General features: G+C 39.7%; 1 protein-coding gene across 4 annotated transcripts in view; it reads left to right on the forward strand.

Annotated features, from left to right (window-relative positions):
- apbb2b (amyloid beta (A4) precursor protein-binding, family B, member 2b) overlaps positions 1 to 13,050 on the forward strand; it is a 149,181-nt gene that overhangs the window by 5,760 nt on the left and 130,371 nt on the right. Inside the window, exon 1 of one of the 4 annotated variants that reach the window (XM_061916328.1) lies at positions 12,008 to 12,212. The exons of the other annotated variants lie outside the window; for them this stretch is intronic. The gene's annotated coding sequence lies outside the window, so the exon portion shown is untranslated. Of the gene's footprint in view, positions 1 to 12,007; positions 12,213 to 13,050 lie in introns of those variants that run through there. 4 annotated transcript variants of the gene reach the window in all.

The raw sequence follows: 13,050 nt of genomic DNA on the forward strand, positions 1-13,050 counted from the left end.
GCTAGCACCTTGCAGTATATGATACACATTGAATGGGTCCATGAAGGCATCACAATAAGACTAACCCCCTGCAGTATATGAGACATGTTGAATGGGTCCATGAAGGCATCATGATAAGCCTAACACCTTGAAGTATATGATACATGTTGAATGGGTCCATGAACACATCACAATAAGGCTAACACACTGCAGTAGAGGATACATGTTGAATAGGTCCATGAAGGCACCATGAAAAGGTTAAGACGCTGCAGTAGAGGATGCATTTTGGAATCGGTCCATGAAGGCATCACTGATAAGGCTATCACCTTGCAGTTGAGGATGCATGTTGAATGGGTCCATAAACGCATCACCATAAAGCTAACACCCTGCAGTAGAGGATGCATATTGAATGGGTCCATGAACGCATCACGATAAGGCTAACACCCTGCAGTATGTGATACATGTTGAATGGGTCCATGAACGCATCACGATAAGGCTATCACCTTGCAGTATGTGATACATGTTGAATGGGTCCATGAACGCATCACGATAAGGCTAACACCCTGCAGTTTAGGATACATGTTGAATGGGTCCATAAACACATCACAATAAGGCTGACATGCTGCAGTAGAGAATACATGTTGAATAGGTCCATGAAGGCATCACGATAAGGTTAACACGCTGCAGTAGAGGATGCATGTTGGAATCTGTCCATGAAGGCATCACGATAAGGCTATCACCTTGCAGTAGAGGATAAATGTGGAATGGGTCCATGAAGGCATCACGATAAGACTAACACCTTGCAGTAGAGGATAAATGTGGAATGGGTCCATGAAGGCATCACGATAAGACTAACACCTTGCAGTAGCAGATACATGTTGAATGGGTCCAAGAACGCATCACCATAAGGCTAACACCCTGCAGTAGAGGATACATGTTGAATGGGTCCATGAACGCATCATCATAAGGCTAACACGCTGCAGTAGAGGATACATGTTGAATGGGTCCATGAAGGCATCACGATAAGGCTAACACCCTGCAGTATGTGATACATGTTGAATGGGTCCATGAAGGCATCACGATAAGACTAACACCCTGCAGTAGCGGATACATGTTGAATGGGTCCATGAAGGCATCACGATAAGACTAACACCCTGTAGTAGAGGATACATGTTGAATGGGTTCATGAACGCATCAAGATAAGACTAACACCTAGCAATATGTGATACATGTTGAATGGGTCCATGAACGCATCACAATAAGGCTAACACCCTGCAGTAGAGGATACATGTTGAATGGGTCCATGAACGCATCACAATAAGGCTAGCACCCTGCAGTGTAGGATACACGTTGAATGGGTCCCTGAAGGCATCGCGATAAGGCTAACACCGTGCAGTATATGATACATATTGAATGGGTCCATGAAGGCATCACAATAAGGCTAACACCCTGCAGTATGTGATACATGTTGAATGGGTCCACGAACGCATCACCATAAGGCTAACACCCTGCAGTAGAGGATACATGTTGAATGGGTCCATGAACGCATCACCATAAGGCTAACACGCTGCAGTAGAGGATACATGTTGAATGGGTCCATGAACGCATCACGATAAGACTAACACCTTGCAGTATGTGATACATGTTGAATGGGTCCATGAACGCATCACGATAAGACCAACACCCTGCAGTATATGATACATGTTGAATGGGTCCATGAAGGCATCACGAACAGGCTAACACCTTGCAGTGTATGATACACGTTGAATGGGTCCCTGAACGCATCACGATAAGACCAACACCCTGCAGTATATGATACATGTTGAATGGGTCCATGAAGGCATCACGAACAGGCTAGCACCCTACAGTGTAGGATACATGTTGAATGGGTCCCTGAAGGCATCACGATAAGACTAACACCCTGTAGTAGAGGATACATGTTGAATGGGTCCCTGAACGCATCACGATAAGACCAACACCCTGCAGTATATGATACATGTTGAATGGGTCCATGAAGGCATCACGAACAGGTTAGCACCCTACAGTGTAGGATACATGTTGAATGGGTCCCTGAAGGCATCACGATAAGACCAACACCCTGCAGTATGTGATACATGTTGAATGGGTCCCTGAAGGCATCGCGATAAGGCTAACACCTTGCAGTATATGATACATGTTGAATGGGTCCATGAACGCATCACAATAAGGCTAACACCCTGCAGTGTAGGATACATGTTGAATGGGTCCCTGAAGGCATCACAATAAGGCTAACACCTTGCAGTGTATGATACACGTTGAATGGGTCCCTGAACGCATCACGATAAGACCAACACCCTGCAGTATATGATACATGTTGAATGGGTCCATGAAGGCATCACGAACAGGCTAGCACCCTACAGTGTAGGATACATGTTGAATGGGTCCCTGAAGGCATCACAATAAGGCTAACACCTTGCAGTGTATGATACACGTTGAATGGGTCCCTGAACGCATCACGATAAGACCAACACCCTGCAGTATATGATACATGTTGAATGGGTCCATGAAGGCATCACGAACAGGCTAGCACCCTACAGTGTAGGATACATGTTGAATGGGTCCCTGAAGGCATCACGATAAGACCAACACGTCAGACAGTCAGTGTCACACGTTCGTCTCACACGGGTGCAAAGAAGGTCATTGTCAAGAAAACTCACAAAGTGGGACATTCTCTTGACTTTGCTCACATTGTTGTGTGTGTGTGTGTGTGTGTGTGTGTGTCTGTGTGTGTGTGTGTGTGTGTGTGTGTGTGTGTGTGTTGGCCAATAATTGCTCCCAGCCTTTTGTCCTGGACAAGCTTCTTGAGATGATTAGAAGTGTTTGTTTTGTCCCAGCAGGCAGACGCTGGATGTCTTGTTTGTGTTGCAAAGACAGAATGTAGACCTGGACAACTCTCCAGATCATTGCCAGAGTTGGAAAGTGTCTTGAATGAGGCCCAGGTCTTAAGTAGAAGACCCGTCATGTCGACGGTGGCGTAAGAAGGTGTCTTGAGAGGGAGAAAGGAGGCCGTCTGACATTGTTGACAATAACAAGAATCACCCAGAGGACTCGTCTGTTTATGGAACATTCTGCCGTGCTTTTCTCCCTCGTGTTTGTTTGGACTTGGAGATCACGTGTAAATGTTTTCCATTGGTCAGATCTAGTCTTAGACTGAGCGAGACGAGGGCTACTACTGCGGGGTAGGATGTCAAATCCCATCTTTTTATGTTCTCGTTACCAAAGAAATGCCATTTCCAATGTGAATGCAAACTGACCCACATCCAATTCTATTAAATGATAAATGGGTTATACTTATATAGCGTTTTTCTACCTTCAAGGTACTCAAAGCGCTTTGACACTACTTCCACATTCACACACACATTCACACACTGATGGAGGGAGCTGCCATGCAAGGCTCAAACCACCACCCATCAGGAGCAAGGGTGGAGTGTCTTGCTCAAGGGCACAACGGACGTGATGAGGTTGGTAGAAGGTGAGGATCGAACCAGGAACCCTCAGGTTTCTGGTACGGCCCACTCTCCCAAGTAGGTCTAAGTCCTGGTGAGGGTTGTCCCGATAACAACATTTTGGTATATCGATACTTTTCTAAATAAAGGGGACCACAAAAACTGGCAGAATTGTCTTTATTTGAACAAAAGATCTTAGGGTACATGAGACATATGTTTATTATTAGTCCTTAAATAAAATGTAGAACATACAAAACAACTTGTCTTTTAGTAGTAAGTTAACAAACAAAGACTCCTAATTAGTCTGCAGTAACATATTGTGTCATTTATACACCGATCCAGCCATCAATTTTTCTACCGGTTGTCCCTTTTGGGGTCGCGGGGGGTGCTGGAGCCTATCCCAGCTGCATTCGGGCTGAAGGCCAATTATTATTATTATTATTATTATTATTAATCCACTCGTTTATTTAATGTTAATGTCAACATATCACAAACATTCTGGCAACAGTGGTACAGTTTTTCCATTTCCCGTAAAATGTTGTAAAAAAAACGACAACAAAACACATTTTACAGTAAAATTTTGTGAATGTAATTTTTTTACTGTAATATAGACAGTCAACTTAAAACAATTGATGTAATTATTAATGAAATCAAATACACCCCTTCTCTAGATCATCATGACACCCCTTGTATACATCATTATGACACCCCTTCTCTATATCATAACGACACCCCTCCTCTACATCATAACAACACCCATTCTCTACATCATAACAACACCCATTCTCTACATCATAATGACACCCCTTCTCTACATCATCATGACACCCCTTCTCTACATCATAATGACACCCCTTCTCTATATCATAACGACACCCCTTCTTTATATCATAACAACACCCCTTCTCTACATCATCATGACACCCCTTCTATACGTCATAATGACACCCCTTCTCTATATCATAACAACACCCCTCCTCTACATCATCATGACACCCCTTCTCTACATCATAATGACACCCCTTCTCTATATCATAACACCCCTCCTCTACATCATAATGACACCCCTTCTATACGTCATAATGACACCCCTTCTCTATATCATAACAACACCCCTCCTCTACATCATAACAACACCCATTCTCTACATCATCATGACACCCCTTCTCTACATCATAACAACACCCCTTCTCTACATCATAACAACACCCCTTCTCTACATCATCATGACACCCCTTCTCTACATCATAACAACACCCCTTCTCTACATCATCATGACACCCCTTCTCTACATCATGACACCCCTTCTCTACATCATCATGACACCCCTTCTCTACATCATCATGACACCCTCGTCTCTACATCATAAGGCCCCCCCTTTTTACATCATCATGACACCCCTTGTCTACATCATAACAACACCCCTTCTCTACATCATAAGGCCCCCTCTTTCTACATCATAATGACACCCCTTCTCTATATCATAACGACACCCCTCCTCTACATCATAACAACACCCATTCTCTACATCATAACAACACCCATTCTCTACATCATAATGACACCCCTTCTCTACATCATCATGACACCCCTTCTCTACATCATAATGACACCCCTTCTCTATATCATAACGACACCCCTTCTTTATATCATAACAACACCCCTTCTCTACATCATCATGACACCCCTTCTATACGTCATAATGACACCCCTTCTCTATATCATAACAACACCCCTCCTCTACATCATCATGACACCCCTTCTCTACATCATAATGACACCCCTTCTCTATATCATAACACCCCTCCTCTACATCATAATGACACCCCTTCTATACGTCATAATGACACCCCTTCTCTATATCATAACAACACCCCTCCTCTACATCATAACAACACCCATTCTCTACATCATCATGACACCCCTTCTCTACATCATAACAACACCCCTTCTCTACATCATAACAACACCCCTTCTCTACATCATCATGACACCCCTTCTCTACATCATAACAACACCCCTTCTCTACATCATCATGACACCCCTTCTCTACATCATGACACCCCTTCTCTACATCATCACGACACCCCTTCTCTACATCATCATGACACCCTCGTCTCTACATCATAAGGCCCCCCCTTTTTACATCATCATGACACCCCTTGTCTACATCATAACAACACCCCTTCTCTACATCATAAGGCCCCCTCTTTCTACATCATCATGACACCCCCTTCTCTACATCATAAGCCCCCCCTTTTTACATCATCATGACACCCCTTGTCTACATCATAACAACACCCCTTCTCTACATCATAAGGCCCCCTCTTTCTACATCATCATGACACCCCTTCTCTACATCATCATGACACCCCTTCTCTACATCATAACAACACCCCTTCTCTACATCATAAGGCCTCCCCCTTTCTACATCATCATGACACCCCTTCTCTACATCATCATGACACCCCTTCTCTACATCATCATGACACCCCTTCTCTACATCATAAGGCCTCCCCCTTTTTGTACATCATCATGACACCCCTTCTCTACATCATAACAACACCCCTTCTCTACATCATAAGGCCTCCCCCTTTCTACATCATCATGACACCCCTTCTCTACACCATAAACCCCCCCCCCCCTTTTTACATCATCATGACACCCCTTCTCTACATCATAACAACACCCCTTCTTTACATCATAAGGCCTCCCCCTTTCTACATCATCATGACACCCCTTCTCTACATCATAACAACACCCCTTCTCTACATCATAAGGCCTCCCCCTTTCTACATCATCATGACACCCCTTCTCTACATCATAACCCCCCCCCCCCCCTTTTTACATCATCATAACACCCCTTCTCTACATCATAACATCACGCCTTTTCTACATGCCCCCCCTTCTCTACATCATAATGACACCCCTTCTCTACATCAACAATTAGTGTGTATAGAAACGTGACGTCATCACTAATCACTAAGGGTTGTTGTTGTTTGAGCATAATTACTGCAGGCAGGATGTAGTGGCAGACATTTAGGGAGAAGGAGCAGTGAGTGTCCACAGTGCACGCCTAAATGCTGTGAAAAAAACACCACTATTTAATGACAGAGCCTACATTGTCTGCTACTGTACACAGAACATTAGCATTAGCTCATGTAAGTCTGCATGCAGGCTTGGCTGTCATTATGTTGACAACTGTGTGTGTGTGTGTGTGTGTGTGTGTGTGTGTGTGTGTGTGTGTGTGTGTGTGTGTGTGTGTGTGTGTGTGTGTGTGAGTACGCGCGCACAATCAGATAACAAGCAGGGAGGTCTTCTCACATCCCTCATGGAACAGTACAGCACATTTGTATGTATGTTTGTATGTATATTTACATATACAGTGGGGCCAAAAAGTATTTAGTCAGCCAGGGATTGTGCAAGTTCTCCCACTTCAAATGATGACAGAGGTCTGTAATTTTCATCATAGGTACACTTCAACTGTGAGAGACAGAATGGGGGGGGGGGGGGAAATCCAGGAATTCACATTGTAGGAATTTTAAAGCATTTATTTGTAAATGATGGTGGAAAATAAGTATTTGATCAACCATTCAAAGCTCTCACTGATGGAAGGAGGTTTTGGCTCAAAATCTCACGATACATGGCCCCATTCATTCTTTCCTTAACACGGATCAATCGTCCTGTCCCCTTAGCAGAAAAACAGCCCCAAAGCATGATGTTCCCACCCCCATGCTTCACAGTAGGTGTGGTGTTCTTGGGATGCAACTCAGTATTCTTCTTCCTCCAAACACGAGTTGAGTTTATACCAAAAGGTGCTATTTTGGTTTCATCTGACCACATGACATTCTCCCAATCCTCTGCTGTATCATCCATGTATCCATTTTGGTATAAACTCAACTGGTGGTGTTTGGAGGACACCATACCTACTGTGAAGCATGGAGGTGGAAACATCATGCTTTGGGGCTGTTTTTCTGCTTAAGGAAAGAATGAATGGGGCCATGTATCGTGAGATTTGGAGCCAAAACCTCCTTCCATCAGTGAGAGCTTTGAATGCTTGACCAAATACTTATTTTCCACCATCATTTACAAATTAATTCTTTAAAATTCCTACAATGTGAATTCCTGGATTTTTCCCCCCCATTCTGTCTCTCACAGTTGAAGTGTACCTATGATGAAAGTTACAGACCTCTGTCATCATTTGAAGTGGGAGAACTTGCACAATCGCTGGCTGACTAAATACTTTTTCGCCCCACTGTATATGTATGTATGTATGTATGTATGTATGTATGTATATGTATTATGTATGCATGTATGTATATGTTTATATGTATGTATGTATATATGTATATGTACTGTATGTATGTATATGTTTATATGTATGTATGTATATATGTATATGTACTGTATGTTTGTATATGTTTATATGTATGTATGTATATATGTATATGTACTTCATGTATGTATATGTTTATATGTATGTATGTATATGTATGTATGTATATGTTTATATGTATTTGTATATGTTTATATGTATGTATATGTATTTATATCTATATATGTATGTATGTATACGTTTATATGTATGTATGTATATGTTAATATGTATGTATGTATATGTATGTATGCATATATGCATGTATGCATGTCTATTTGTACGTATGTATGTATATGTTTATATGTATGTATATGTTAATATGTATGTATGTATGTATGTATGCATATATGTATGTATGTATACATATATGTATGTATGCATATATGTATGTGTGTATATGTTTATATGTATGTCTGTATATGTTAATATGTATGTATGTATGTATGTATGTATGTGTATTTATATCTATATATGTATGTATGTATATGCATGTATGCATATATTTATGTATGTATGTATGTATATGTTTATATGTATGTATGTATATGTTAATATGTATGTATGTATTTATGTATGCATATATGTATGTATGTATGTATGTATGTATGTATATGTTTATATGTATGTATGTATATGTTAATATGTATGTATGTTTGTATGTATGTATGTATATCTTTATATGTATATATGTATGTATGTATATGTTAGTATGTATGTATGTATGTATGCATGTATGTATGTATGTATGTATGTATGTATGTATATGTTTATATGTATGTATGTATGTATATGTTATTATGTATGTATGTATGTATGTATGTATGTAAATGTATATATGTATATATTTGTGGCGTAGCGCGGTTGGGAGAGTGGCCGTGCCAGCAACCTGAGGGTTCCTGGTTCAATCCCGACCTTCTACCAACCTCATCACGTCAGTTGTGTCCTTGAGCAAGTCACTTCACCCTTGCCCCTGATGGGTGCGGGTTAGCGCCTTGCATGGCAGCTCCCTCCATCAGTGTGTGAATGTGTGAGTGAACGTGGAAATAGTGTCAAAAGCGCTTTAAGTACCATGCAGGTAGAAAGTATGTCTGTACTACTGTTGAACAGTATATCGGTACTAGTATAGTACCGCGATACTAAGGAATCATTTTTGGTACTATACCGCCTTAGTATAGTCCAATAATAAGGACTAAATGACAATAATAAACATATGTTTCATATACACTAAGATTTGTTGTTCAAATAAAGACAGTAATTACTTTTTTTGTGGTCCCCTTTATTTAGAAAAGTATCAAAGTACCAAAGTATTTTGGTAGCGGCCCCCAAAGAACGGCAGTGATTGACAGGCAGGAGATTATTGCGTTAGCCAGGCGGCGATGTGTGTGTCGGCTTTGTTGGCGCCGGAGGCAGACAGCCGTGAGGTGTGTTTGAACAGTCAAGGAGCTTAGAGGCCCGCCCCTCCGTCACACTACATGACAGGGGCCCGGGCCCCCCATTTGTGGCTCGTCACCGCCTAATGGACGTGGTTGGCTATGACAGCTGTCATCCGCACGCTCGCCATGCCATGTTGGACCGGCCTCTGGGTAGACATTTTAGATGAACGGTTAATTAGTTGAGTAGATTTTCAGTCACACCCAATATACAAAAATAAAAAAAGCCACATATTAGCCGCACGGGACTATAAGCTGCAGATACAATTGAGTTATTTACACAGAAATGTTTTGTAAACATCTATTTACATACTGTCAGGTTCAAACACCAAACTATCTATTAAACAAGACAAGAAGCAAGGAATCAAACAGGGACAGGATTCAATTTAGCTCATGAGGAGCACGCGTGGACCTGCACCCTCGTACAATGTCGCCCCCGCGCTCTGAGGAGGGAGCTCCACGACGTCGCATTTATTTGGGCGTTTTCTAATCACGTAGCTGCAGCTGCTTCTAAGGGGAGGGGTCATAAACTACTGCTACTGTCATAAACAGTTCAAATGAAAAGGTGCTTGGAGCGGTGTCAGGTTTGCCCCCCTTCTGCTTTGTAGATTTTGGGTCATGATAAGGTCTTCCTCTGGCGGTCCAATTGATCAAAAAAACCGACACCTCCACGTCACATCCCGTCGCACACAGTGGAGGTTTACAAGCGGTCGGCCTTTTTATTGATTAGATCAAAGACAGCTTTTTTTCTTCTAGCAGGGCAACATGAACTCAACAAGTTGTGTGATAACTTATATACAATTATTCTGACACATACCTTAATTGTGTCCAAACAGTGTCCGTAACGAGGCAGTAAAATGGCTGATCAAACAAAACAGAAGTCATGGTCATGGACCTGCTAGCTGTGCGGGCTAGCTCTCCAATCAGCTAAACAGACTCAATAAATCCACGGTGACGTTTTGGTGAATTTACTGAGGACTTTGTGAAAACCGAAACAATACAAATAGATGCCGTTAATAACGCAGAGACTTAAAAAAAGTTTTAGCCTATTAGCTTCGTTACGTAAGCATGCACAAGTATGCATGAAAGCACTCCCACAGACATCACACTCGGGACGCTTTAGTAAGTAAGAATTGTTGTAGTTATATTTAAAACTTACAAACATTGCTTAGTAGTGATGACTGAAGGATGCATATTAGTAGAAACGCTATGGACGGCCAGACGGCACTTCTACTTCCGGTTCAAAACTTTTAACCAGCAGGAATTCACATTCCCCCAGCAGCAGTGCCTTTGTTCATGCAACTTTCTGTTCCCTTTGACGAAGAAAGAAAAAAAAACATACAGTATACCAGGGGTCACCAAGACCAGGTCGCCCGTAAGGACCAGATGAGTCGCCCGCTGGCCTGTTCTAAAAATAGCTCAAATAGCAGCACTTACCAGTGAGCTGCCTCTATTTTTTAAATTGTATTTATTTACTAGCAAGCTGCTCTCACTTTGTCCGATAATTCTAAGAGAGACAAAACTCAAATAGAATTTGAAAATCATAGAAAATATTTGAAAGACTTGGTCTTCACTTGTTTAAATAAATTAATTTATTTTTTTTACTTTGCTTCTTATAACTTTCAGAAAGACAATTTTAGAGAAAAAATACAACCTTAAAAATGATTTTAGGATTTTTAAACACATATACCTTTTTACCTTTTAAATTCTTTCCTCTTCTTTCCTGAAAATTTAAATCAATGTTCAAGTATTTTTTTTTTTATTGTAAAAAATAATAAATACATTTTATTTTAATTCTTCATTTTAGCTTCTGTTTTTTCGACGAAGAATATTTGTGAAATATTTCTTCAAACTTATTATGATTAAAATTGAAAAAAAATATTCCGGCAAATCTAGAAAACCTGTAGAATCAAAGTCTTTTGAATTCCTTTTAAAATTTTTGTTCTGGAAAATCTAGAAGAAATAATGATTTGTCTTTGTTGGAAATATAGTTTGGTCCAATTTGTTATATATTCTAACAAAGTGCAGATTGGATTTTAACCTATTTAAAACATGTCATCAAAATTCTAAAATTAATCTTAATCCGGAAATTATTTTTTTTATTTTTTCAAAAAGATTCGAATTAGCTAGTTTTTGTCTTCTTTTTTTTCGGTTGAATTTTGAATTTTAAAGGTTTGAAATTGAAGATAAACTGTGTTTCAAAATTTAATTTTCTTTTTTTTCCTGTTTTCTCCTCTTTTAATCAAGTGTTTTTTTTCATCATTTATTCTCTACAAAAAACTTTCCGTAAAAGGAAAAAAAAATGTACGACGGAATGACAGACAGAAATACCCTTTTTTTGAATTTATGTAGATTTATTTATTAAAGGTAAATTGAGCAAATTGGCTATTTCTGGCAATGTATTTAAGTGTGTATCAAACTGGTAGCCCTTGGCATTAATCAGTAGCCAAGAAGTAGCTCTTGGCTTCAAAAAGGTTGCTGACCCCTGCAGTATATTTTACGTATGCATTTTTTTTTATATTGATCACGTGTATATCTTGATATAAATTGATATTGATACTAAAAATGATACTATTTGAAAAATCAGGTTATTGATTTTGAATTTTCTTTATCATTGTTCAAGAAATGTAATCAAAAGTCTGATGAACACTTCAAACACACACACACACACACACACACACACACACACACACACACACACACACACACACACACACACACACACACACACACACGTGCAGGTGAGTGGACAGCCTCTGCAGTGTTTGTGTTGCTGGTCAGCCGGGCTCGGACTAGCAGCAGAACGGACGGCGCTCGTAAAAAAGACTTAAGTCGGCTCGTAAGTTTGGATCGCTCCTGAGCGCCGGCGGTGTTGTTCCTGTTTGGGTTGAGGCGTGCACGTAAAATGGCGCTGGCTGAGTCATCTACGGGGGGAACATGGTGAGATGTTCCAAATACTGTCTTCAGCCCACCCCCATATATATCTTTTTGAAGGGGAAGTGCACCTGTTTTTGGAGGGACTTTGACTATGGTTCACAAACACGTTTTTGTAGTCTGCCATGAAGAGTAGTCTTGTTGTTGTTGTTGTTGTTGAAGGGAAAAGTGAACCTTGTGATGCTTTTGTGGAATTAATACACCGTCTTATGCTTAAAATGATCCAAATATGTATATATTACATGTTATTATGAATGTTACTAGCTAGTACATATATACTTACATCATGTATATATTACATGTTATTATGAATGTTACTAGATACTACATATATACTATATCACATGTTATTATGAATGTTACTAGATACTACATATATACTTACATCATGTATATATTACATGTTATTATGAATGTTACTAGATACTACATATATACTTACATCATGTATATATTACATGTTATTATGAATGTTACTAGATACTACATATATACTTACATCATGTATATATTACATGTTATTATGAATGTTACTAGATACTACATATATACTTACATCATGTATATATTACATGTTATTATGAATGTTACTAGATACTACATATATACTTACATCATGTATATATTACATGTTATTATGAATGTTACTAGATAGTACATATATACTTACATCATGTATATATTACATGTTATTATGAATTTAGTAGATAGTACATATATACCTACATCATGTATATATTACATGTTATTATGAATGTTACTAGATACTACATATATACTTACATCATGTATATATTACATGTTATTATGAATGTTACTAGATACTACATATGTACTATATCAC

Source organism: Nerophis ophidion, linkage group LG01 (assembly GCF_033978795.1).
Source record: "Nerophis ophidion isolate RoL-2023_Sa linkage group LG01, RoL_Noph_v1.0, whole genome shotgun sequence".
Lineage (NCBI taxonomy): Eukaryota > Metazoa > Chordata > Actinopteri > Syngnathiformes > Syngnathidae > Nerophis > Nerophis ophidion.